The 25,487-nt window shown below is 42.3% G+C and overlaps 1 pseudogene; it reads left to right on the top strand.

Moving 5' to 3' along the window:
* Nucleotides 1-23,206, top strand: part of LOC129830042 (H(+)/Cl(-) exchange transporter 6-like) — a 47,492-nt pseudogene extending 24,286 nt beyond the window's left edge.
* The last annotated feature ends 2,281 nt before the right edge of the window (nucleotides 23,207-25,487 follow it).

The following is a 25,487-nucleotide window of genomic DNA, read 5'->3' as shown; positions in this document are numbered from 1 at the left end:
TCGATGAGGCTCTCTTGTTCAGATATTGGTAAGTGGACTGGAGGCAGGGCATGAAAGGGATAACGAATCCCGTTGTTTGTGTTGTCCGTTTCGGTAAAGTACCTGCGTAATTGCGCTAACTCAGGCGCTTCTCTAAATCACATTTGATATTGTCCGTAAGCTTGAGTTCATTTGCACACAAAAAAATCATACAATGATGGAAAGACCTGTGTGTTGTCATTGTTAATGCAGACAGAGAAGAGCTCCAACTTCTTAGTCATAGCCTCAATTTTATCCCGCACATTGAATATAATTGCGGAGAGTCCCTGTAATAGATTTAGATCATTCAGGTGAGAAAAAACATCACCCAGATAGGCCAGTCGTGTGAGAAACTCGTCATCATGCAAGGGGTCAGACAAGTGAAAATGGTCAGTAAAGAAAACTTTAAGCAAGTCTCTCAATTAAACAAAACGTGTCAATACTTTGCCCCTTGATAACCAGCGCACGTCTGTATGTTGTAAAAGCGTTACATGGTCGCTGCCCATTATCATTGTGTAACAGTATAACTTTACGTCATCCCCTCGCCCCGACCTCGGGCGCGAACCAGGGACCTTCTCCACACATCAACAACTGACACCCACGAAGCATCGTTACCCATCGCTCCACAAAAGCCGCGGCCCTTGCAGAGCAAGGGGCAACACTACTTAAGTCTCAGAGCAAGTGACGTAACTGATTGAAATGCTACTAGCGCGTACCCGCTAACTAGCTAGCCATTTCACATCCGTTACACTCACCCCCCTTTCAACCTCCTCCTTTTCCGCAGCAACCAGTGATCCGGGTCACGGCACCAATGTAACAGTATAACTTTACGTCGTCCCCTCGCCCCGACCTCGGGCGCGAACCAGGGACCTTCTGCACACATCAACAACTGACACCCACGAAGCGTCGTTACCCGTCGCTCCACAAAAGCCGCGGCCCTTGCAGAGCAAGGGGCAACACTACTTAAGTCTCAGAGCAAGTGACGTAACTGATTGAAATGCTACTAGCGCGTAGCCGCTAACTAGCTAGCCATTTCACATCCGTTACAATTGCATAATGCAGAAAATACATGAGAGTTCAGGGGCCTTGCTTTAACGAAGTTAACCATTTTAACTATGTCTTCCTGTCATGGCTTTTGCGCCATCAGTACAGATACCAACACATCTTGACCACCAAAGTCCATTTGATGTCACAAAGCTGTCCAGTACAAATATCCTCTCTTGTTGTCCTGGTTTCCAGTGGTTTGCAGTCGAGGATGTCTTCCTTAATTGACCCCCCCCCCCCCCATAAACGTAACGGACATGTACCAGGCCCGCCACATCTGTTGACTCATCCAGTTGTATAACCCATAAAATTCACAGGCTTGTATGCAAAGCAGTACTTGTTTCAAAACATCTCCTGCCATGTCACTAGTGCGTCGTGAAACAGTGTTGTTTGATGAAGGCAATTTTTGGGCCTTTTCCCCCAACATTGTCCCAGCCATATCCACGGCAGTAGGAAGAATTAAGTCCTCTTCAGTAGTATGGTGCTTGCCTGTTCTAGCCACTCGGTAGCTCACCATATAACACGCTTCTAGCCCCTTCTTATTAATGGTATGTTGCTTTTATACATGTCTTACTACTCGAAAGTCGTCTTAATTCTCGATCACAAAACTCACGTGGCATGTTTTGTTTCTAAATGTCTTCGCAAGAGTGAAGGTTTCATCGAGTTGTGAGACGTTTGCACATATAACACACTGTGGCTAAGGAAAGGCACTACTCCCAGTATAGGTGAACCCCAAATCAATGTAGTTCTCATCATATTTGCGCCTCTTCGAGGGTCCAATGCCCCTGTCTGTTTGGTGCTTTCCCGGGTAAGGGGGCAGTAGCTCTTTGGCTGCATCAGATTCACAACTGTCAGTGTCCATGCTAGCTGGGCTAGCAACAAATGCAGAATTACTGATGCTAGCATTGGATGTGCTCGTGGAAGCAGAACAAACTTGTGTCGTTGACAGGTGCAGGTGTAGTACTGCTGGTAGTACTGCTCTATGAACACGGCCTTACCTTTTTTAACCATTTATCCATTTTCGAGCAAATTAAATGAGCAGCAGCTACGTTTGGCTACATACGGAATGTTAGTGGAATTCCCACAAGAGAGTAACGGTTAATGTGTTTGGATGTTAATTATTTGAATAGGCTACCTGTATTTGAAATTGTTGTTATTTCACTGAACATCAGATGGTTACAAAAAAATGTTGGCAGTGAAACGAGGCTACTCAGGCGAGGAAAAAAACATCACCCAAATGTATAGCCTCGTTGGAAAATCTAAATGGACTGTTTGCAAATGTTAATCACATTTTTATTTGGCGTACCCCCAACGGCATTTCGCGCATACCCTTATAGATTCACAACTGAGTGCTAAACAGTACTAAACAACCAAAGATTTCAAGACCAAAGGCTGTTTCATACTATGTCTATCGACATGTCTGTATACAGTTGTCATTCATTATTACAGGAAAATAAATCACAACACGATTATTATTTACAAGTTAATGGCGAGCTAATTACAGAAAATAGCTTACGGTTTGTTAGTGTGACGGAATAAAAGCAGGGCATTCTACCGGACAATTTTAGAACCTGGACACTGTCTCGTTGGCCTAACGTTACATCCTAATTTGCCTTTGTTGCAGGTCATCTTGTTCTTCACATTACCATCTCTGGTAAACACCACAGGAGGTTGGTGGCACCTTAGTTGGGGAGAACTTGCTTGTGTTAATGACTGGAGCGGTATCAGGGGAATGGTATCAAACACATGGTTTCCAGGTGTTTGATACCATTCCGCTTTGTTCTGGACATTATTATGAGCCATTCTCCCATCAGCAGCCTCCTGTGGTAAACACACTATATCAAATAAAAAAAATATTTGTCACATGCACAGGATACAGAAGGTGTAAACGGTACTGTGAAATGGTTACTTGCATAGTGGAGTCTTTTTTGTTTAGACATGTTAGCTAGCTAAACAATGAACCATAATCCCAACTCATAAGGTTACTACCCTGCATGAATCAACAGATAGCTAAACGCTAACTAACTAGGTACAATGTTAGCTAGCTAGCTCACATTAGGCTATAACTAGCAATGAAAATTGCTCTGCGATATGAATAATATTACTACACAGGCCATACATCTAATGTTAGCTAGGGAGTTAGCCAGTTAATGTTAGCTAGCTAGCAAACAGTACGCTTTAACTTGGAATGAAAATGACTTTCTCCCAAAATTAGAAACGGATAATGTCTCTCTCTTACTCTCTTACCCATATACATGGATGAACGCTTCTCCCTCTCTGTCACGGATGCCATGGTTGCCCTTAGTTTGAAGATGTAATCTGGAGACAGGTGTTTTATACAACAACCTTCTGTGTTCTCTTTTTGACTCCCTCTGCATATTTGCAATCAAACGGCTGAATTTCAGCATCTCCTTAGCTATCATACTCCGCTTCCACCGGGCATTCCACTGATTTCAAAACTCGGTCCTCCAGAAATTGGAGAGCGATCTTTCAAAAAAATCCTTGTTAGGAAGGATTACCTACACATACTGTGCAGCTCATGTTATCGACAGAAGCATGCTACATGGCAGACCAATCTGATCTTATCTCATCTCTCGGAATGTCCAGCCCATCCATAATCTCAGCCAATCATGGCTAGTGGGAAGGTTCCTGACTTTTTCCATGGCTAAACCAACTACCCTTGTAATTTAACACTTTTATTTGTGTTTACAGATGGCATACACATTTGTTATTAAGGCACATGAAAGTTCACATGTTCCAGAAGGCATTTCTGACAAAAAAAGCATTTTGATCAAAAAATGTCTGCTGTGAAGTAGTGACGTGCGACATACGCCTAGTTTCCTGAAACGAGTCACAAATTTCCACGCTGAGGTTGGACTAATACTCTGACTTTAAAAAAAATGTATAATGCCCTTTTAGTGTAAGAGCTGTTTGAAAAGAACATCTGAAATGTCAGCCTGTTTTGGTCAGATGGAGTTTTTGCCTGCCTGTCTCATCACTAGGCGGTAAATTAGTTAATAGACCAATAAAGGGGTTGCAGTTGCATCACAAATCACCTAGCAACCACACCAGACGCCGTGTTGGAAGACCAGATTCAGTCTGGTGGAAGTCCTCCAATCGTCCATATGGCTGGCTGCGTTTTTCTACCACCAGAAATATCGGGAAGATTGCCCATTATTAAGAACCCAGAAAACAGATGCAGTTGGAGAAGCTATTCAAGTAAGTAAATATATTTTGAAAATGATAAACATTATTATTATTAGCTAAACCTGTCAGAGAAGGGGAGTAGGTTACTCTGGATAGGGCATGTACCTTTGTGGGAGGACATTTTTAAAAGATTCTTCAGTTCCAGTCCTTAGCAAAAAAAATGACAGAGATATAGCAACGTAATATTCAGTGCTCTCTGATTTGAGTATAATGAACCCTGTTTCTTTGTGATGTTTTCTGTTCTCAGATACAGAGAGCTGTGAAACCCTGTCTGCAGATGAAGAGAAAGGTCCCAATGAATGTCCCAATAGAATAAGGGTACATCTTTAGCAAATGTTTTAAACAAAAATACAATTTAAAAAAGACAATGTATATAAACCTATTACAACTGGAGTAGGCCAACCCTGCTGGGTGTGCAGGTTTCAGTTCCAGCCCAGCTCTAACACACCTGATTCCATTTATCAAACCTAATTAGTTGATAATCAAGTGTGCTATTGCTGGGTTGGAATAGAAGTTTGCTCACCAGGTAGATCAGGGATCAGTGGAGCGAGGTTGGCTACCTCTGGTATTGACTAGAGCTGTGTTCGAATACCCATACTAACATACTGAATGCTACATGCTTAATGAGTATATACTACATAAGTTCATTTTAGTATACTGTAAATGAACAGTATGCTTTCAGTTGAGCGTACTAGCTCTTCGCCTGTCTACCGAAAGTTTATGTGCAACCTCTTGCTAGCTAGTCAGCATAAATTACTAGTTAGACATTTTACGACTTCGGGTGTGTTCTTAAATTCAATGTGGAGTGCCAGAGTGAGCTCGTAATGTTAAGGCGTTGTCAGATTGTCCGTTTGTAAATTAAGAGCGTTTCGCTCTCGGAGTGCACACTGGACACTCTGGCCGAGGAGTAGGGTTGATTTGAGCGTCCTGACCTTACAACGGCACCCAAGCTAACGTTGGCTATGAGACCACTCTGACCATTTTACTCACCCTAGCAGAGCTGGTTAGGCAGTTTATGTTAACCAGAGCGTTGGTGACTAACTGTGCTGCTGGCAACTTTTATTATGCCTTTTTGCCAATGTTTACTGACACCGGCCATATTCAACGGGTGTTGAGCGCTCGTAAATTAATTCTGTGCTCTGGTACACTCAGACGAGAAGATAGCCAGAGAGAATTTACGAAAGCACCCCATTGAGCACCCCATTTTCTTCAAACCTGAAAATGATGTGAAGCCACACCCATTTCCTAAATAACTGCATTATGGGCCCTAAAGTACAGAAATATTGTCCTCTGCGTGTATATTTCCCTTCATATTTCGGCGAATTTAAATACGACATCTGGGAACTTTTGGCATACTAACTATAATCGATACTATGACCAATAAGCATACTATATGCTCAATTCATGTCACAAATAGTACAGTTAGTATGAGTATTGGAACACAGCTTTTGTTTCCCTTATGCTTTCGTAATAATAGCCTACTTGTTACTAAGATGTCTAACCTTTGAGTTAGCTTACTTGGACACTTTGTGATATGTAATAAAGTGCTGATTCTTTGAAGGTAAGTGTATTGTTAACTATTATTCAAGATGAACTAGTCAATGTTGATTAATCACAGATCACAATCCTGCAATAAAGAGTGGAAGGAATCTGTCATGTGTTTGTGTTGTATTCTCAAATGAGCATTACCTTTTTGTTCAGTTGTAAGCTCTCCAATTAGTTTTGTCACTCAGGATGTCAGTCATGCCCATTTCGCAGCTGATAATGGCACGTAACGCCAATGCAGCAGTGGTTCCCAACTCCGGTCCTTGAGTCCCCTCAGCAGCACACATTTATGTTATAGCCCCAGACAAACATACCTGATTCAACTTGTCAACTACTGACAACTGACAAGTTCAATCAATGTGTGCTTATCCGGGGCTACAATATAAATATGTATTGTTGGGGGTGCTTGAAGACCAGAGTCGGGAACCACTGGCCTACACTATGACGGCATTAGCCTTATGGGCATTTGCAATGCATCCCATGACATTGTGCATCTGAAGCAGCAAATAGCTGACCTCACACATTGTTTACATAATACGTTGTTGAACTATATGTTTTCAATTAAAAAGCGATACCAATAGACAATGTATATTATCATTATACTAGATTTTGTACATTCCTTATCCTGATATGAAATTGTTTAGTGCAAATCCAACCCCAGTGAAATGTTGAAGCAGGAGATTGGATCCTTAGCATAAAAACAGACACAACTACTTCTACAAAGTTCAATGCCAGATACTTTTCTCCCAGAAAGTCTGATTGGCACTTGGAGGTATCAGACCTCAGGATAAGACCCAGATGCAGACAGTAAAAATCAGAAGTTTATAAACAAAATGGGAAAGGCAAAATGACAGGTCAAGGGCAGGCAGAGGTCGGTAATCCAGTGCAATGTCCATAAGGTACAGAATGGCAGTCAGGCAGAGGTCCGTAAGGTACAGAACGGCAGGCAGGGTCAGGGCAGGCAGAGGTCAGTAATCCAGTGCAGTGTCAAAAGGTACCGAACGGCAGGCAGGGTCAGGGCAGGCAGAATGGTCAAAACTAGAAAACAGGGACTAACGCGAACAGGAGTACGGAAAAACACGCTGGTAGGCTTTACAAGACAAACTGGCAACAGACAAACAGAAAACGGGTATAAATGCACAGGTGATAATGGGGAAATGGGTGACAGCTGGCGGGGGTGGAGACAAGCACAAGACAGGTGAAACAGATCAGGAGGTGCCACTGTGATAATGAAGATGGTTTGCCTACCACAACAATTACATTGTCTATGCTAAATATGTTTAAATTGTAAAAGAAAGAAAGAATAGTTAGGCTGTAAGAAATACATTTCATTTAATAAGGCAAGGCAAAGCAGAGATGACACACAATACAACACAATTGCCTATTATTAAAGTATGTTTACAATGTCATAAAACAATAGTCTTTTACATGTTGTTCCAAATTACAATTCATTTATTCATACATGTGTACTGTGAAACTGTGTTTCTGTTTAATCAGCAGTTATTGCTACACCCTTCATTATCATTCAGAATCATTCAGATTGACCAGCCATTTTGTCTAACTGAGGGATATCTCCTTTCACATCTGGAAAAGGGCGAAATAGTAGAAGTAGAAACTGATGCTGCTGCAGCATTGCTCATCTTCACAGAGGGAATCCAGTCGACATGGGCGTCTTGATAGCTGATTAACCTACAGCATCAGCGCTCTTGATTGGTTGTGTTTAATTCATAGAGGGGATTTAGTGTCATACAGAGATGAAATCTATTGTTGGGCTGGAAGAACCAAAAGTCAACATAGCAGGTTGTCCTATCCCATTGAGGCCTTAGTTCTAGGCTGTAATGGCCATACATTGTCCCACTTTATGAATAGAGTTCTCAACAAATGGGGCAGCAGGTAGTCTAGTGGTTAGAATGTTGGGCCAGTAACCGAAAGGTTGCTGGATTGCATCCCCAAGCTGACAATGTAAAAATCTGTCGTTCTGCCCCTGAACAAGGCAGTTAACCCTCTGTTCCCCGGTAGGCCGTCATTGTAAATAAGAATTTGTTCTTAACTGATTTGCCTAGTTAAATAAAAAAGTGATCATTGTGTCAGTGCCACTGAAATTTTGGACAATAATGTCCTCCTCCCGGCTAAATGGCTTAGATTAGTTGCATTCAAGACATGGTCGTTTTTTTATTGATCTGTTTGTCAGTGTCAGCAGAGAAGGTCTAGGCTACCCTGTAATTTGTCGTATTAAAAAAGTTTCTGCTAATGTCTCCAGTCATATAAAGTGTAGTAGAATTGCATGAAATGTGTTGATCAAAGGCCACATTTTCCCTGTGCAAAGGAAAGAAAAGAAACATCTTTGATATAGCCTATAGGCTTATTTATTTATTTTAACGTTTTTTTATTTTACCTAAGCCACTACACGCTCAGCCATGCACAAGGATTAGATTGAGTTATATTAATATCCAAATAAATTATGACTATCCAATCATCACATTAGGAATAGTAGGCTGACATTAGTCTGCAAATGCGTTGATAGATGCATGCAATGCTTTATTATAAAGCTACATTTTTATGGTGGAAAAAATTGCTTTCCCAAAACCTGAACCTCATGCGCAGGCTATGAGAGAGACGCATGCTAATAGCTAGACTACACGCTATTAGGTAGCTAATGTTGGCTAACTTAGTCTTGTTGTCATCACCTGGTTAGCATAAAATCTAAACTAAACTATAAATTGATCAGACTAACCAGTGATGAAATGGTCGGAACAGATCCTGTACTGACAGTTGTCTGGGTTCAGGTCTTGACTGACAAAAAGGTTTATTTGTTTTTCAGACAGTTCTTGAGTCTTATCTCCTTGGTGTTTCATGATTGCAGGTAATCTGTAAAAAATATTTTTTCCCCGTTGTCTTTCCTGCCTTGTTAGAGCAGCCAAATACTGAACAGAAATTTACCATGGTGATGAATCAACTAGTTTTAGGCACTGTTATCATGCAGCTTGGGGTAGCCACTCAGCTGTTGTTGTTGGAAGAATTGACGTGGTGATCTTCCAACATGGCTTCTAGGAGGCGTCATACGCAACCTGGCAACCCTCTATAAGAAAGAGTTCCAAATAATAGCTAGTTTTCAGTTTTCCCCTCCTCACTCAGACTAATCCCAGACAGTCCTACTGTAGCTAATTCCTTGCTTGAGAAATTGCTTTCTGCTGTGAAGCAAATATATATATTTTTTTTTTTACAATTTTAATTGCAAACAATCACAGTAATATACTTAATTGTTACCCAGAAATAATTTGCTATTGAGATAAAAACAACTGCATTGGACTTTTACTTTATTTGGCACTTAATAGCCATTTACAACGAGCTTATCGTGGAATACAAGAAATGGGGGGGTGCATACCCTCATCCACATTGATGGGTCTACAGTGGAGAGGGTCAAGTTTCTCTGTGTCCTCATCACTGAGGAATTGGCACCAGCACAGTCGTGAAGAAGGCATGGCAGTGCCTCTTCGCCTTCAGTAGGCTGAAACGATTTGGCATGGCCCCTCAGATCCTTAGGAACTTTTACAGCTGCACCATCCTGACTGGTTGTATAACCGTCTGTTATGGCAACTGCACCACTCTCGACGGGAAGAGAGTGGTGTAGATGGCACAGCGCATCACTGGTGGTGAGCTCCCAGCCATCCAGGACGTACATTCCATGCGGTGTCTGAAAATGGCCTCAAAAATTACCTAAGACTCCAGCCACCTCAGACACGGACTGTTCTTCATGCTCCCTTCCGGCAGGTGGTACCAGTGTATCAAGGCTCAGACCAACAGACTCCTAAACAACTTATCTCCTGGTCATAAGACTGTTAAATGGATAACAACTACTGCTCTCCCACAAACTAACCACACTGACTCTATGCCCAACCACAGGTCTCTACCCACTCAGACGCACACACCTTAAGGCTGTTGCGGTGACCGTATTACCGCCACACTGTCAGTCATGAGTCATTACCGCAGTAAATCTTTAAAAAGCATGCCCAGGGTGCATGAAAGTAGATTACCGTGCGTACATACAGCCCGAGGCGATGCTGTTGGTTCATTGATGGTGCAGGGCGGCTTACAGGTAGTCTACAATTATAGTGAATTTGTATTTGATTTTGAATAGCCTATTAATAGGGATTTTTCTATATTTTCATAATTAATTGGGTGGCACATTAACTTTAGCTTTACAGAATATCTCTGCGTTTCCATATCCTTTCCTTTATTCCTTTCTTGAGCATGCAGAGGGGCTGTCAACAGTTTAGTGAAATATGTTTTGTTGAGATAAACATGTTACTATCGCTGTTCCCAAACAGATTTCACTTGGTTTCCCAAATTAAGTGCTGGGTAGCTGCAGGAACAGGGTTGGAGAGTCCATGGCATAGAGAGTTTGGGCAGAATATCACCTGTCCAGCAGCGAGAGCATGCTCCTCAAACAGTGGTTGACGCGTCGAGTGAAATAAGGGTAGTTATATTTATTTCTCAGCTGCTCATATGAAGCACAGGTCTGCTATAAAACTGAAGAAGCCTACCAGGCATTATTGAAAAACGGACTGGTGGGAAAACACATGGCCTCCATTCGCTATTTGAGTACATACAGCTTACATGTATTTTCCCCCCTGTTCCTGTCCATTTGATAATGGACCATTCTAAATCGAAACCGATTTTACATATTAGTAAAGTCAAGATTACATTGAGAATAGTCGGATGGGTGAAAATATGATCACTTGGTGAGAGAACAGTGTGTGCAGCCTGAGGCAAGGAACATAGCGCAAGCTTTTTTTGTGACCTTCTCAAATCATCAATATCCTATAGTCGCATCATGCAGCCCATTTATGTTTGGATTTCTAAAACATTCTAAGGTTTGTATCATTCACAACTAAGGTTGCCAAATAACTCTAAATCTAGCATGTAGGACCTGTTTCAAATGATCACTTTTAGCTCAACATAGCCACGTCATATGCACACTCGCTCCAGAATGGGAAAAATATCCTTTCTATTTTATTCAGTTTCAAGTCATCTTTATTCAAGTAAAATCATATAGTATAAAATAATGGCACAGGACTTATAAGCATATCTTGTCAGCGAAATGAACAAGCCTACAGCCTATGGCATGGATCATAGCCAGATACTAAACAGTAGGCCAACTCATATTCTGTTATTTGGGAAAATACATTTTCCTCATACTATAATGTTTCTTTAGACCTGACTAAAATAAACAATGGATTTATTGTGATGGTGTATATGAAATTGATTTATTATACTTTTTTTTTAAATGTAGGTGTTCCAAAGGTGCGCATCAGCGTCTTGTATGTAGCTTGTATGCTTGAAGGCCTGGAGATGCTAAATGTGTGTTTATGTTCATTAACGGTCAATTACCTTGAGACCGACATTCTGTTGCATGACAATAACCGGCTGACAAAATGTCATGACTGCCACAACTCTAACACACCTTCACTGTCACTCTTACTCACATGCGCACACTCACATACTGTACACCCTCAGTCACACAGTCATTACTGACGCCACACACTTACGCTTCTGCTAAAATGATTGTTGATTCATCAACACCCACACACATACACACACTCAACACCACCCACCCACCACTTATGCTGCTGCCATACTGTTTACTGTTATTATTATCATTATTGATCCTGCTACCAGTCACTTTCTCCTAATCCCTGCCTACATGTACATACTATCTCAAACACTCCAGTATCCCTGCACATTGTACATGTGGCACTGGCTCTGACCCTGTATAAAGTCTAGTTGTGTTTTTTTCTTTCTCTTACTTGTTCTGTTTTATTTTTGTTATACTATTTTGATATTGAATACTGCACTTTTGGGAAGGGCTTGAAAGTTAAGCATTTCACTGTACTTGTGCATGTGACAAATTGAACTTGAAACTACTATAGTCATTTTGTAGATGGGAAAATGTGTTTTTTTATGAAGTTGAACATGTGCTCTTTATGACAGAATGTTAAAATTAGGTGAAATCAAGTTAGATTTTTTTTTTGTTGCCAACTTCCAATTCTGAAAAGACACCACATTTTTGGAAAAAAACTCATATGATTACTTTGTCTTAGAAGCCATATGTTTACATATTGACCAAGTCTTGATGTATACATCTTTACATCTCTGCTTAATTTCCCGTGAGAAGTGTGAAGATGCCCATACCTTCCTGTTCCTAAGAAGACTGCAGTTACCTACGTAGCAGACACACAATGCTTGACTACTAGGTGATGTGTTCAAACAGATACTATGGTATGTTCTAACCACTGAAGTCATAACCAGATCTCAGCACTGATGTCTTTACCCCATTACTGCAGTCATAAACCAGGTAATGACCCATCCTCTATTTAATTAGCAAGCATGTTTAGAAGGAGAAGCAGGTCAAACATAGATAGTTCCCATTAACTGTGATGAGCCAGTCTGGTGTTTTTTATTTGGAGGAAATGTTGTGCTGACGTGTTTTTCTGTGTGTATCTTTCCAGACACGTGCCCTACCCTATCCTTTATCCAGACCAGTCCCCTAGCGAGGAGTGGACCATGGAAGAGTGCTTCCGACCTCTGACCTTCCACGGCATCATCTTGCGGTCCCAGTTGGTCAACCTGCTCATCCGTGGCGTCTGCTACACAGAGAACCAGTCGGTTAGTGTTCCAACCCACTCCTCATGAGGGTCGTATTAGTTAGTGATGGGGGGAAAACATTTATACAATAGATTATTGCAAGATTATCTTAATCTTATCTTGATTTTAATCTTCTTTTTATATGTTGAGCCAACATGTTTTTAGCACTTTTATTTCCATGACTGCTCAAAACTTGTTTACTCGTGGCTCTTTTGTTCCTTTGCAGCAGACATATAGTGAGCAGTATGTTTGAACATCGAATCAAAAATAAAATCAGAGTATCGATTGGCAATATATAAAATAGTGTGACATAAAGAATCTCAATACATATAGTATCCCACCTAAGTATCGTGATAATATCATATTGTGAGGTCCCTGGCAATTCCCAGCCCTAGTGTTCATTAGGCACCAAATGGAAGAAACCGTGGAGGAACTACCTTCACTCTCATTTTTGTTCTCTATTGCAAAACGTTTTGCTACGTTTTGCACTATACACTAATGAATATGACCTAGGAGTTAGTCAGTGTGTCTATGGGAGAAAGGAAGGGAAGGCGTGTCTGTGTTTGTGCACTGTACTCTTTGACTGTATGTCTGTGCGTCCACACAGAGTGCCACGCAGCCCAGACTGTCATACACTGAGATGACTGAGGACTACCGCTGTTTCCCAGACATCCACAACTTGGACCTGGCCCTCCTCAACCCCTGCATGATAGTGGTACGACCCAGTCCATCACACATCTATAGCTACTACTGCACCCACATGATAGTGGTACGACCCAGTCCATCACACAGGAGCTGTGTTGTTAGACTTCAATGCAGCTTCTTATATTATTGATCATAATCTGTTGCTGAAAAAACATATGTGTTATCTGCCATATCGTGGATTGAGAGCTACCTATCTAATAGAACACAGAGGGTTTTCTTTAATGGAAGCCTCTCTAATGTAAACCAGGTAGAGTGTGGTTGTTCTTCAAGGCAGCTGTCTTAGCCCTCTACTGTTCTCCTTTTTTACTAATAACCTACTACTAGCATTGAATAAAGCATGTGTGTCTATGTACGCCGATGACTCAACATTATACACGTCAGCTACCACAGCAAGTAAATCACTGCAACCCCTAACAAAGATCTGCAGTCATTTTTAGAATGGGTGGCTAGTAATATATCGAAAACTAAAAGCATTGTATTTGGGACAAATAATTTGTTAAACCCTGAACCTCATCTAAATCTAGTTGTGAATAATGTGATCACACAGTCGTCCGGAACAGCTGGTGCTCTCATGCATGTTTCAGTGTTGCATGCCTCGAAGCGAGCATAGAAGTAATTTAGCTCGTCTGGTACGTTCATGTCCCTTGGCAGCTCGTGGCTGTGCTTCCCTTTGTAGTCTGTAATAGTTTGCAAGCCTTGCCACATCCGACGAGCATCAGCGCCGGTGTAGTACGGTTCAATCTTAGTCCTGTATTGAAGCTTTGCCTGTTTGATGGTTTGTCGGAGGGCATAGCGGGATTTCTTATAAACTTCCGGGTTAGAGTCCCACTACTTGAAAGCAGCAGCTCTACCCTTTAGCTCAGTGCCGATGTTGCCTGAGTCCATGGCTTCTGGTTGGGGAATATATGTACGGTCACTGTGGGGGGGACGTCATCGATGCACATCTTGATGAAGCCAGTGTCTGATGTGGTGTACTCCTCAATGCCATCGGAAGAATCCCGGAACATATTCCAGTCTGTGCTAGAAAAACAGTCCTGTAGTTTAGCATCTGCTTCATCTGACCACTTTCTTATTGACCAAGTCACTGGTACTTCCTGCTTTAGTTTTTTCTTGTAAGCAGGAATCAGGAGGATAGAATTATGGTCAGATTTGCCAAATGGAGGGCAAGGGAGAGCTTTGTACGCATCTCTGTGTGTGGAGTAAAGGTGGTCTAGAGTTTTTTTCCCCTCTGGTTGCACATTTAACATGCTGATAGAAATTAGGTAAAACTGATTTGAGTTTCCCTGCATTAAAGTCCCCGGCCACTAGGAGCGCCGCCTCTGGATGAGCGTTTTCCTGTTTGCTTATGGCCGTATACAGCTGATTGAGTGCGGTCTTATTTCCAGCATCGGTCTGCGGTGGTATATAGACAGCTACGAAGAATATAGATGTAAATTCTCTTGTTGAATAGTGTGGGCTAGAGCTTATCATGAGATACTCTAACTCAGTTGATCAAAACCTTGAGACTTCCTTAGATTTTGTGCACCAGCTGTTGTTCACAAATATACATAGGTCGCCGCCCCTTGTCTTACCAGAGGCTACTGTTCTATCCTGCCGAAAAAGCTTAAAACCCGGCAGCTGTATGTTAATCATGTCATCGTTCAGCCACGACTCTGTGAAACATAAGATATTACAGTTTTTAATGTCCCGTTTGTAGGATATACGTGCTTTTAGTTCGTCTATTTTATTATCGATTGATTGTACATTGGCTAATAGGACCGATGGTAAAGGTAGATTACCCTTTCGGCGACAGATCCTTACAAGGCACCCGGATCGCCGTCTTTTCCTCCTGCGAATGCCGGGGAGGAAGGTCTTGTCGGGTGTCTAGAGTAAATCCTTCCCGTCCGACTCGTTGAAGGAAGGAAGGATTCCTTCAGTACGGGTGAGTAATCGCTGCCCTGATATCAAGAAGCTATTTTCGGTCATAAGACACGGTGGCAGAAACATTATGTACAAAATAAGTTACAAATAACATGAAAAAATATACACAATAGTACAATTGGTTACAGGTTCGTAAAACGGCGTCCATCTCCTTCGGCGCCATTATATGGTCAAGTGCTGTAAAGAGGGACATAGGCAAATACAGTTGACCCAGAACAGAGCAGAATGTCTGGCCCTTAAATGTACACAGAAGACTAATATCAACAACATGCATATTAATCTCTCGTGGCTCAAAGTAGAGGAGAGATTGACTACTGGTCTTTGTGAGAGGTATTGACGTGTTAAAAGTACTGAACTCTCTGTTAAATCGGTTAACACACAGCTCAGACACTTATACATACCCCACAAGACATGCCACCAGAGGTCTCTTCATAGTCCCCTAGCCCAGAACAGAGGCTAGCAAACGCACAGTACTATATACAGTTGAAGTCGGAATTTTACATACACCTTAGCCAAATCCATTTAAACTCAGTTTTTTACAATTCCTGACATTTTATCCAAATAAAAATTCCCTGTCTTAGGTCAGTTAGGATCACCACTTTATTTTAAGGATGTAAAATGTCAGAATAATAGTAGAGAGAATGATTTATTTCAGCTTTTATTTCTTTCACTACATTCCCAGTGGGTCAGAAGTTTACATACACTCAATTAGTATTTGGTAGCATTGCCTTTAAATTGTTTAACTTGGGTCAAATGTTTCGGGAAGCCTTCCACAAGCTTCCCACAATAAGTTGGGTGAATTTTGGCCCATTCCCCCTGACAGAGCTGGTGTAACTGAGTCAGGTTTGTAGGCCTCCTTGCTCGCACACGCTTTTTCAGTTCTACCCACACATTTTCTATAGGATTGAGGTCAGGGCTTTGTGATGGCCACTCCAATACCTTGACTTTGTTGTCCTCAAGCCATTTTGCCACAACTTGGGATGTATGCTTGGGGTCATTGTTCATTTGGAAGACCCATTTGCGACCAAGCTTTAACTTCTTGAATGATGTCCTTAGATGTTGCTTCAATATATCCACATAATTTTTCTACCTCATGATGCCATCTATTTTGTGAAGTGCACCAGTCCCTCTTGCAGCAAAGCACCCCCACAACATGATGCTGCCACCCCCGTGCTTCACGGTTGGGATGGTGTTCTTCGGCTTGCAAGCCTCCCCCTTTTTCCTCCAAACATAACGATGGTGATTATGACCAAACAGTTCTATTTTTGTTTCATCAGACCATAGGACATTTCCCCCAAAAGTACAATCTTTGTCCCCATGTGCAGTTGCAAACCGTAGTCTGGCTTTTTTTATGGCGGTTTTGGAGCAGTGGCTTCTTCCTTGTTGAGCGGCCTTTCAGGTTATGTCAATACAGGACTCGTTTTACTGTGGATATATATACTTTTGTACGTGTTTCCTCCAGCATCTTCACAAGGTCCTTTGCTGTTGTTCTGCGATTGATTTGCGCTTTTCGTATGGCTGCATGGTCCCATGCTGTTTATACTTGCGTACTATTGTTTGTACAGATGAACGTGGTACCTTCAGGCGTTTGGAAATTGCTCCCAAGGATGAACCAACATTTTTTCTGAGGTCTTTGTCTGATATCTTTTGATTTGCCATGATGTCAAGCAAAGAGGCACTGAGTTTGAAGGTAGGCCTTGAATTACATCCACAGGTACACTTCCAATTGACTCAAATGATGTCCATTAGCCTATCAGAAGCTTCTAAAGCGATGACATCGTTTTCTGGAATTTTCCAAGCTGTTTAAAGGCACAGTCAACTTTGTGTATGTAAACTTCTGACCCACTGGAATTGTGACACAGTGAGTTTAAAAGTGAAACAATCTGTCTGTAAACAATTGTTGGAAGAATTACTTGTGTCATGCACAAAGTAGATGTCCTAACCGACTTGCCAAAAGTATAGTTTGTTAACAAGACATTTGTGGAGTGGTTGAAAAACAAGTTTTAATGACTCCAACCTAAGTGTATGTAAACTTCCGACTTCAACTGTAGAGCCATAACTACATGGAACTCTCTTCCACGTAACTCAAGCTAGCAGTAAAATCCAGATAAAAAAATTAAAAAACTGATAAAACACTTCACTGCACAGCGTGGACTGTGAAGAGACAGACACCCACACGCAACACCCACACACTCTTCTTAGTAATGTATTATTGTAATATTGTAATGTAATAATATAGCGATGTAAATTTGTATTATGCACAATGTTTTGTTTGATATGTTTTATCTCTGTTTGGACCCCAGTAAGAGTATTTGTTGCCTTGGCAACAGCTTATGGGGATCCTAATAAAATACTACATCTACAGCTAACACTGCACTTACAACCCCACATTATAGTGGTACGACCCAGCCAATCATTATGGATGTGTGACATCTCTTTATCGAGTCAATACAATGGACAATGCGAAAAAGGGACAATTATTTTTCATCTTTCCCTTTCATGACGTCACCCTGTACATGAACCCATGCCCCTACACAGTGTCCCCAAAAACTCATGTGTCCCAAGTTTTTAACCTGTTCAGAACCATTGGCCTCCGACACCTGCCTGTGGTCAATGCCGTAGGAGAGGTGAGTGTTACTGCAAAGGGTTAATAAGACCCATTCCTCAACTTCCTGTTTACTCTCTGTGGACAGGGTTGTATTCATCAGTGAACACTGTAGCCAAACGGTTTGCAATGGAAACGAGAAAGGAGTGTTTCTTTTTGGACAAGTTCAAGTAGTCCCCCCTTTGTTTCCTTCTGTTTGGTGCCTAATGAATACAACCCAGATTTATAATAACAACCATTAAAATCACAACATGTCTCTGTTGGTCCATCATAAAGACAGACACACCATAGACTCTTTCCAAGTGCTTGACACAGTATGTATTAAATGTCCATATTGTTCAAATTTAAACTGGCATGAATTATCAACATTCTCTCTGACATAAACGCAGCTTCAAGTGAGTAACTCAACTTATTTTATCCGTCAAAACGAGCTCTAGAATTTTATTTTGCATAGAAGCGCTAAGCAGAGAAATTGCTTTCTTAATGAACTACTGTAGCTAATGAATTCTTTTTGAGAGTCTGTCTAGAGTAGAGGAAGCAATTTGCTCCATGATGTCGCTGCCTGTACCTTCTCTTTCAGATTGTGGGAATAATCACACGACACAATTTAACCCACGAGTTCCTTTTGGTGAAACTCAGACAGCCCTACATCACCATTTGAGCTCCAGAGTCCAGCCTTTAAAGCCGACAAGAGCCGCCTGCGTCTTGCTGTCCTTGGGACACAATCCCCCCTTTAACTGGACCTGTACCATGCTTTTCCATGTCTTATCCATTACACACACCCAACCGCACGGCATCCATTCTCTGTATGAGATAATAGGCACACACCCCTTGTAATGAAAGCTGGTGACTTTTGTCTGCTGAGGAGCCTTCCATCACCCAAAGACATCCTCCGTGTCCCAACAAATTTCCGTGCTTTACCAACCAACCAACGATTTATCATCATTATCACTGTAGCACTTTTGTTTAGATTTCTGACTGTATTTTTTTATTTTATGTTTACTGTATCTTTAAATGTACTATTCTATATATTTGCATTAAAACCATTTCACTGTTCTGCCAGGGTTTCGATCAAAGTAGGCTTATCAAGAGATCAAGATTAGGGACCATTTCTAATCAATGGATATGTTTGGAGCTACATTAACACGAAAATGCATCATTTCACTTGCATATGTAAAGCTTAACAACAAACAGTTGTTCTCACAAATATTCAGGCAACAAGGTTATGAGAGTGGAATGGAATCGACAAAAGTTTATTCATTTTATTTTTGTTATTTTGACTAAATATGCTGGGCTAAGGAAGGCTCAGCATATTTTCTAGACAGAAAAGGGTGGACGCTTGGTTGTCAGTATTAATCGTTAATAGTCTATTGGCGCACCCGTGCGTCAATCTAAGTAACATAACACAAATATCCCATCAAAATCTGTCAGGTTAAGCTAGAGATATCTGTGTTTTTGCATGGGGTGCGTAACAATCCACCACACCCGCCTATGTCAGGCGTTCCGCATCTGCGGTTGAAGGTGGCCGAGCTACAGCTGTGTTTGTCAGACCATGAGACATCCTGAAAATCGGTATTCTCACGAAAACGTCTATAGCGTCCGAATGGTTTGGCCTACAAATTCTCACAAACACTATGGTGTTCTCCGTTTTGCTCTACGACCCAACCACAGTGTCACGGGAATCGTCTGAAGGTAACTCATACAAATGAATGGAAGTAGTTTTGTGCCAACAAAAAATGGTGGTACTTTAAAGGTAGAATCCGCAATATGACATCATCACATGACTCAAGGGATGGTGTAAATTGGGATAAGCCAGTAATGGCTGTCTTGTTAAGTTGATGTGTGTAAGTAGGAAGTTGCCCCACTGTGTATGGCAGTGGTACTCATTGCAAGGCCCGCGGGCTGCATGCCCTTAATTTGTGGCTCGCTGTGATTTTCTTATATTTGATGCATAATACATAACATTGATACAATTTCAATTAAATGTGTTTAATGCAGGCCTGAATAACTTCATTGAATATATCTATTGTTCTCTGGACGGCAGATAGATGGCAGTATAGCACAGCTGTTGAACAGAAAGGCCGAAATAGAACGTTTGCCGAAATAGAACGCAGCTGCTCAGCTACAGTGAACAACACATATCAGTTTGCTACTGGCTAATTTCGCAGACTGGTTGACATGGATCGATTTATTGTAAAAAAAGAAATGTAAATCTATTGACAATGAAAATGAGGGGGAAGAGCTGGAGAACAATGTGAGAGCTATGAACGAACAGCCACCGGAGATTCAGGAAAACCAGGAAGATGTCGGCGGGAAAATGCAGCTAGCTAACGTAGCTAACCTGGCAAACGCGGCTCCGGTGGCTAAGAGGAGGATATGTTCGATTCAAGAAGAACACAGAAAGTTCCAAGAGAAATGGGCAGACAAGTATTTTTTTGTACTGCATGATGGGACTAGCTCACTTTGTTTTATTTGCCAGAAGGTAGTCAATTGTTTTAAACGAGCAAATTTAGAGCGACATTTCCAGTCACACCATGCCCACCTTTAAAGTACCACCATTTTTTGTTGGCACAAAACATATCCGCCACAAAGCAACCTCAGAAACAACAAAATAGCGCAACTCAAAGGACAGCTCAAAGCACAACAATAAATGATGGACAGGGGCCTGTTGCACAAAAGTAGAATTAAGACATCCGGGATAAATGACTCAGCTGAACTCAATGAAGCCAAAACATGTGCGTCCAGGCTTAATTGGTTGCACAAAGACCAAGCCAGGATGAGCAGACACGGATTCATTAAGCCAGGTGAAACCAATCCTGGATAGGTGCGCGCTCACGGCTCACTCAAATAGACCCCGCCACAGATCACAGATTAACTGATTTACCATGGCAACTAGAGCCGCGTACTTTTCCCCGTCGGAAGCACAAATCCTCATGGAGGCATATGAGGAGGTAAAAGATATAATTAAGAAGAAAGGCAACACCGCCACAGTAATAAAGCAAAGAGAAAAAGCGTGGCAAAGTATTGCAGACCGCCTGAATGCGTAAGTAGTGCACAATTACACAGTCACCGCTCCGCTGAAACATCACAATTACAATTCAAATATTTAATTCACATCTCCAAAAATGCAGTTGTACTGTAATTATGAAACGGTTAAATTTTTAATTGAAATGCACTGCAGATATGAGTGAAATTGTGTAGAGTAACTCCATCACACTGTATAAAGCTATGATACATTTTTTGATGTTTTTACTGAAAACAAGACAAAAATACCAAGTAATTTTTTGCAGTGTGACTCCATTAAATGTGTGTGTGTGTGTGTGTGTGTGTGTGTGTGTGTGTGTGTGTGTGTGTAGATTAAACATGAACGGGCCAAAACGGACATGGCAGCAGGTCAAAATCAAATACAAGAACATTCTGCAGAATGGTATGGTCCCTGACTAATATTTAACAAAGCACAAGCATATATTGTACCCAGAAGGTGCCTGCTCACACATTGTCTGTACTGTTTTAGCAGTGAAAAAGAATACCCACAGACAAGGCACGGGTGGTGGGTCACCAAAGGCTGACCTTACCCCAGCAGAGGACATGGCCTTGGAGCTAAATAAAGGCAGGCCCGTCTTAGAGGGGATCCCTGGGGGGAAAGAGACGAGCATAGGTTCCTCCCAAGATGCCACCCGCTTCATTCAAGGTATGTCCTTCCATCTCTACATGGGATACAACCACATTCATATTGAATCAATTTGGACTGTCTGACTTTGGTTTACCTATTGCCTTGCAGTGTCTGGCAGCACTGTGTTCCTGTTAGAGCCACCAGCACAAGCACCAGACGATGCTGATCCAGTGAGTACTCCATCAAAGGCATACTGTAGGCCTGGCATGTCTTGTCTACTAGCTTCAATATGAATCCAATTAAATGTGATAGGGTGAAGGCCCCAGTGCAGCAGCAACAGCACATGATGGAGACGATGATGAGGAGGAGACCATCTCTCTGGATTCCAGAAGGCATGAGGTATCATGTTAAGACTGTGAAAGTACTATTTACTCTACAATGGTGAGGAGTCCTCATCAAAATCAAAAAATCTAATTTATTTTACAGGACCCAGATGCTATACAGTGGGAAAACCAGCCTGGCAACATAGTGCGTATTAATAAAAGGACACCACATCCTGCCAAATTCCAGCTGCGCTAATTGTATTGTGTTCACAGAGCTCACAAGCTATCAGAAAGTTGTATGGCAACCACCTCCGGCGCCAAATAGAACTGGCAGACATAGACATTCAGTACAAGAAGAAAAAGATGGAAAATCTTGCACTCTAAAAAAGAGGACAATTAGGAAACTGGACCTTGAAATAAAAAAACTTGAGAGGGAGGTGAGATATGCCTTCAATGTACACTGTATGCTAACTGTAACACAAATGTATTAATCATTATTTTTCTTTCCTCCCCCAGCTCCAAGAAGATGACACAGCTCAAAATAAAAATTAGGTATATTCTCGTAAAGTCAAGTGAGCCATGACATATGAGCTCTTATTGTGAGCACACAGGACGGTGGCATCTTTCTAAGGTTTTTTTTATTTCCCCAGCAATCAGTACAACCAAGTCATCGTTATAAGGCATCGCCCTCTTTTGCCCACCCCCCCAGCACCAGGTGTGGCCACTAGCCTATATGAAGGCCCAAAATTGTGTGTTCCTTTCTGCTCTGACAATGGCATGCCCATTCGTGCGAGATGTGGTGGATGAAGAAGCACTTGTGCTGAGGAGAGCCTTCAGGTGAGAAAGGGTCTTCAGGGACCGGTTGGACCCACTGGCCTTCCCTGATGACCATCTATATGAAAGATACAGGTTTTCTGCAGATGGCATCAGGTATCTATGCAGACTACTGGGTCCCAGGATTAAGCACCGCACTGCACGGAGCCATGCACTGAGTGTGGAGCAAATGGTTTGTGTGGCCTTGCGCTTTTTTGCTAGTGGAGCCTTCCTGTACTCAGTGGGGGATGCAGAACAGCTGAACAAGGCCACAATTTGCCGCACAATAAGGAGTGTGTGTCTGGCTATCAAAGCATTAGCAGATGTCTTCATCTCCTTCCCTGGCCACAGAAGACTCTGTGACATCAAAGAGGAGTTCTATAGGATTGCAGGTAAGAGGATCTACAAATTACAGGACAACTGTTAACACATAGTAGGATACTCATTACTTTGTGTGACAGGTTTCCCCAATGTCATTGGTGCAGTGGACTGCACACACATAAGGATAAAAGCCCCCTCAGGTGCCCATGAGGCCGATTTTGTGAATAGGAAATCCTTTCACAGCATTAATGTTCAGGTGAACATAACTTTTTGATATTGTCCATTGACGAACACTCTGCATTGCCAGTGATGTGCATTGATTGGTGTAATATTCCTCATCTTATGATTTCAGATGGTCTGCAATGCTGACTGTGTGATCAGCAATGTTGTGGCAAAATGGCCTGGCTCAGTCCATGACTCCAGAATCTTTCGGGCCTCTGAAATCTATCAGTGCCTATCACAAGGTAAGCCACACAACCCCTATTTATAACCATCATGGCTGTGTCAAGAATATCACTGTGTTTATGAGGTAGTAATGATGAGATTTTGTGTTGACAGGTGAATTCTCTGGTGTGTTGCTGGGAGACAGGGGGTATGGCTGCCAGCCTTTTCTCCTGACACCTTTCACAGACCCCCAGGAAGCACAGCAGGCCTACAACCATGCCCATGCCGGTGTAACAGTATAACTTTACGTCGTCCCCTCGCCCCGACCCGGGCGCGAACCAGGGACCCTCTGCACACATCAACAACTGACACCCACGAAGCGTCGTTAGCCATCGCTCCACAAAGGCCGAGGCCCTTGCAGAGCAAGGGGAAACCCTACTTAAGTCTCAGAGCAAGTGACGTAACTGATTGAAATGCTATTAGCGCGCACCCGCTAACTAGCTAGCCATTTCACATCCGTTACACTCACCCCCCTTTCAACCTCCTCCTTTTCCGCAGCAACCAGTGATCCGGGTCAACAGCATCAATGTAACAGTATAACTTTAAACCGTCCCCTCGCCCCGACACGGGCGCGAACCAGGGACCCTCTGCACACATCAACAACGGTTGCCCACGAAGCACGGTCGTTACCCATCGCTCCACAAAGGCCGAGGCCCTTGCAGAGCAAGGGGAAACCCTACTTAAGTCTCAGAGCAAGTTACGTAACTGATTGAAATGCTATTAGCGCGCACCCGCTAACTAGCTAGCCATTTCACATCCGTTACACCAGGACCAGGGCCAGAGTTGAAATGACCTTTGGCCTCCTGAAGGCACGCTTTCACTGCCTTCACAAATTAAGGGTCAGCCCTGTTAGGGCATGTGATATTACTGTGGCTTGTGCTGTCCTCCACAATGTGGCCTGCCTGAGGAAGGAGAGGGCCCCCAGAGTGCCACCAGCCATGGACTGGGACAATCCGGCAATCTTCCCTGATGACGACAGTGGTCGGCTGCTGAGGGACCAATATGTGTTGAATTATTTTAGTTAGTATGTGTGCTTTCAATTTTGGTTAAATATGTCCTGCGGTGGCAGAGGAATTTGGGGTTTTTTGGGTTCGTTTTTTTACGAATTTGGCCTCTTATGATGTTTGTGCGGTATACTGTGTGTAATACAAGGCTGCAGGGAGGCTACTGCATCCATTCATTTGTCTGTTCAGTTGATGTGTATGGATTTGTCCTGCATTTATTTTAGTGTGCAGACATGCAGGGTGTGTTATATACAGACCTTTGAATGTGTATGTATCATTTTGTATAATATGCTTGGATTCTGTGCTTTCCATCTTGTAGAGCACATATGTCAGAGTCAAGGCCCGCGGGCCACATCCGGCCCGCGAGAAGGTTTTTTACGGCCCCTGGGATGATCTTGATTTATTATTAGAACCGGCCCGCAGACCGCAGCAAGCCGGCAGCCCGCAGATCTTTTACACGCACCAATACTACATTTCCCACAATGCAACGGTGACGCACCGAGCAGTAGGCTGCTTCATTTCAATATTTATTGGCACAGCAGTCGTCAGCATCACAGTAAAATTAACTTTCAGATACCCATCAAAAATGGCAAAACGGAAGGTGGACACTGAGAACCGGGGGTTTCAAACAAGGTGGGAGTCGGAGTATATGTTCACGGAGGTAGCTGGAAAACCTGTGTGTCTTCTGTGTGGAGAAAGTGTGGCGGTACTGAAAGAGTATAATCTGAGACGACATTATGAAACGAAACACGCGGACAAAAACAAGAATATGGACATGGAACAAAGGCTACAAAAGGCAGAGGAATTAAAACGAGGCCTCAAATCTCGACAGGCTCTGTTCAAAAAAGCCAAATCACAAGGCCAGGCTGCTGTCAAGGCCAGTTTTATTTTGGCAGAAGAGATCGCTAAATCAGCCCGGCCATTTACAGAGGGGGATTTCATCAAAAACTGCATGATTAAAGTTTGTGACGAAGTTTGCCCAGAAAAAAGGCAACTCTTTTTAAATGTGAGTCTGAGCAGAAACACCATTGCCGAGAGAGTAGACCAGTTGTCCATCAATCTAAAAGAGCAGCTTGTGAAAAAGGGAAAAGATTTCATTGCATATTCCTTGGCTGTGGATGAGAGCACCGACATTTCTGACATTGAAATTTGTCTTTTGTGTCTGTTGAAAATTAAAGATTACTGACAGAGCCATAAGAAAATATTGCTTTATTTATCTGATCATATTGGAATATATTTGTTAGGTTTTCAGTAGGTTCAATTAGGTTCACTAGACTATA

The sequence above is a fragment of the Salvelinus fontinalis genome, chromosome 31, assembly GCF_029448725.1.
Source record: "Salvelinus fontinalis isolate EN_2023a chromosome 31, ASM2944872v1, whole genome shotgun sequence".
NCBI lineage: Eukaryota > Metazoa > Chordata > Actinopteri > Salmoniformes > Salmonidae > Salvelinus > Salvelinus fontinalis.
This window is presented reverse-complemented; position numbering and strand designations above follow the sequence as displayed.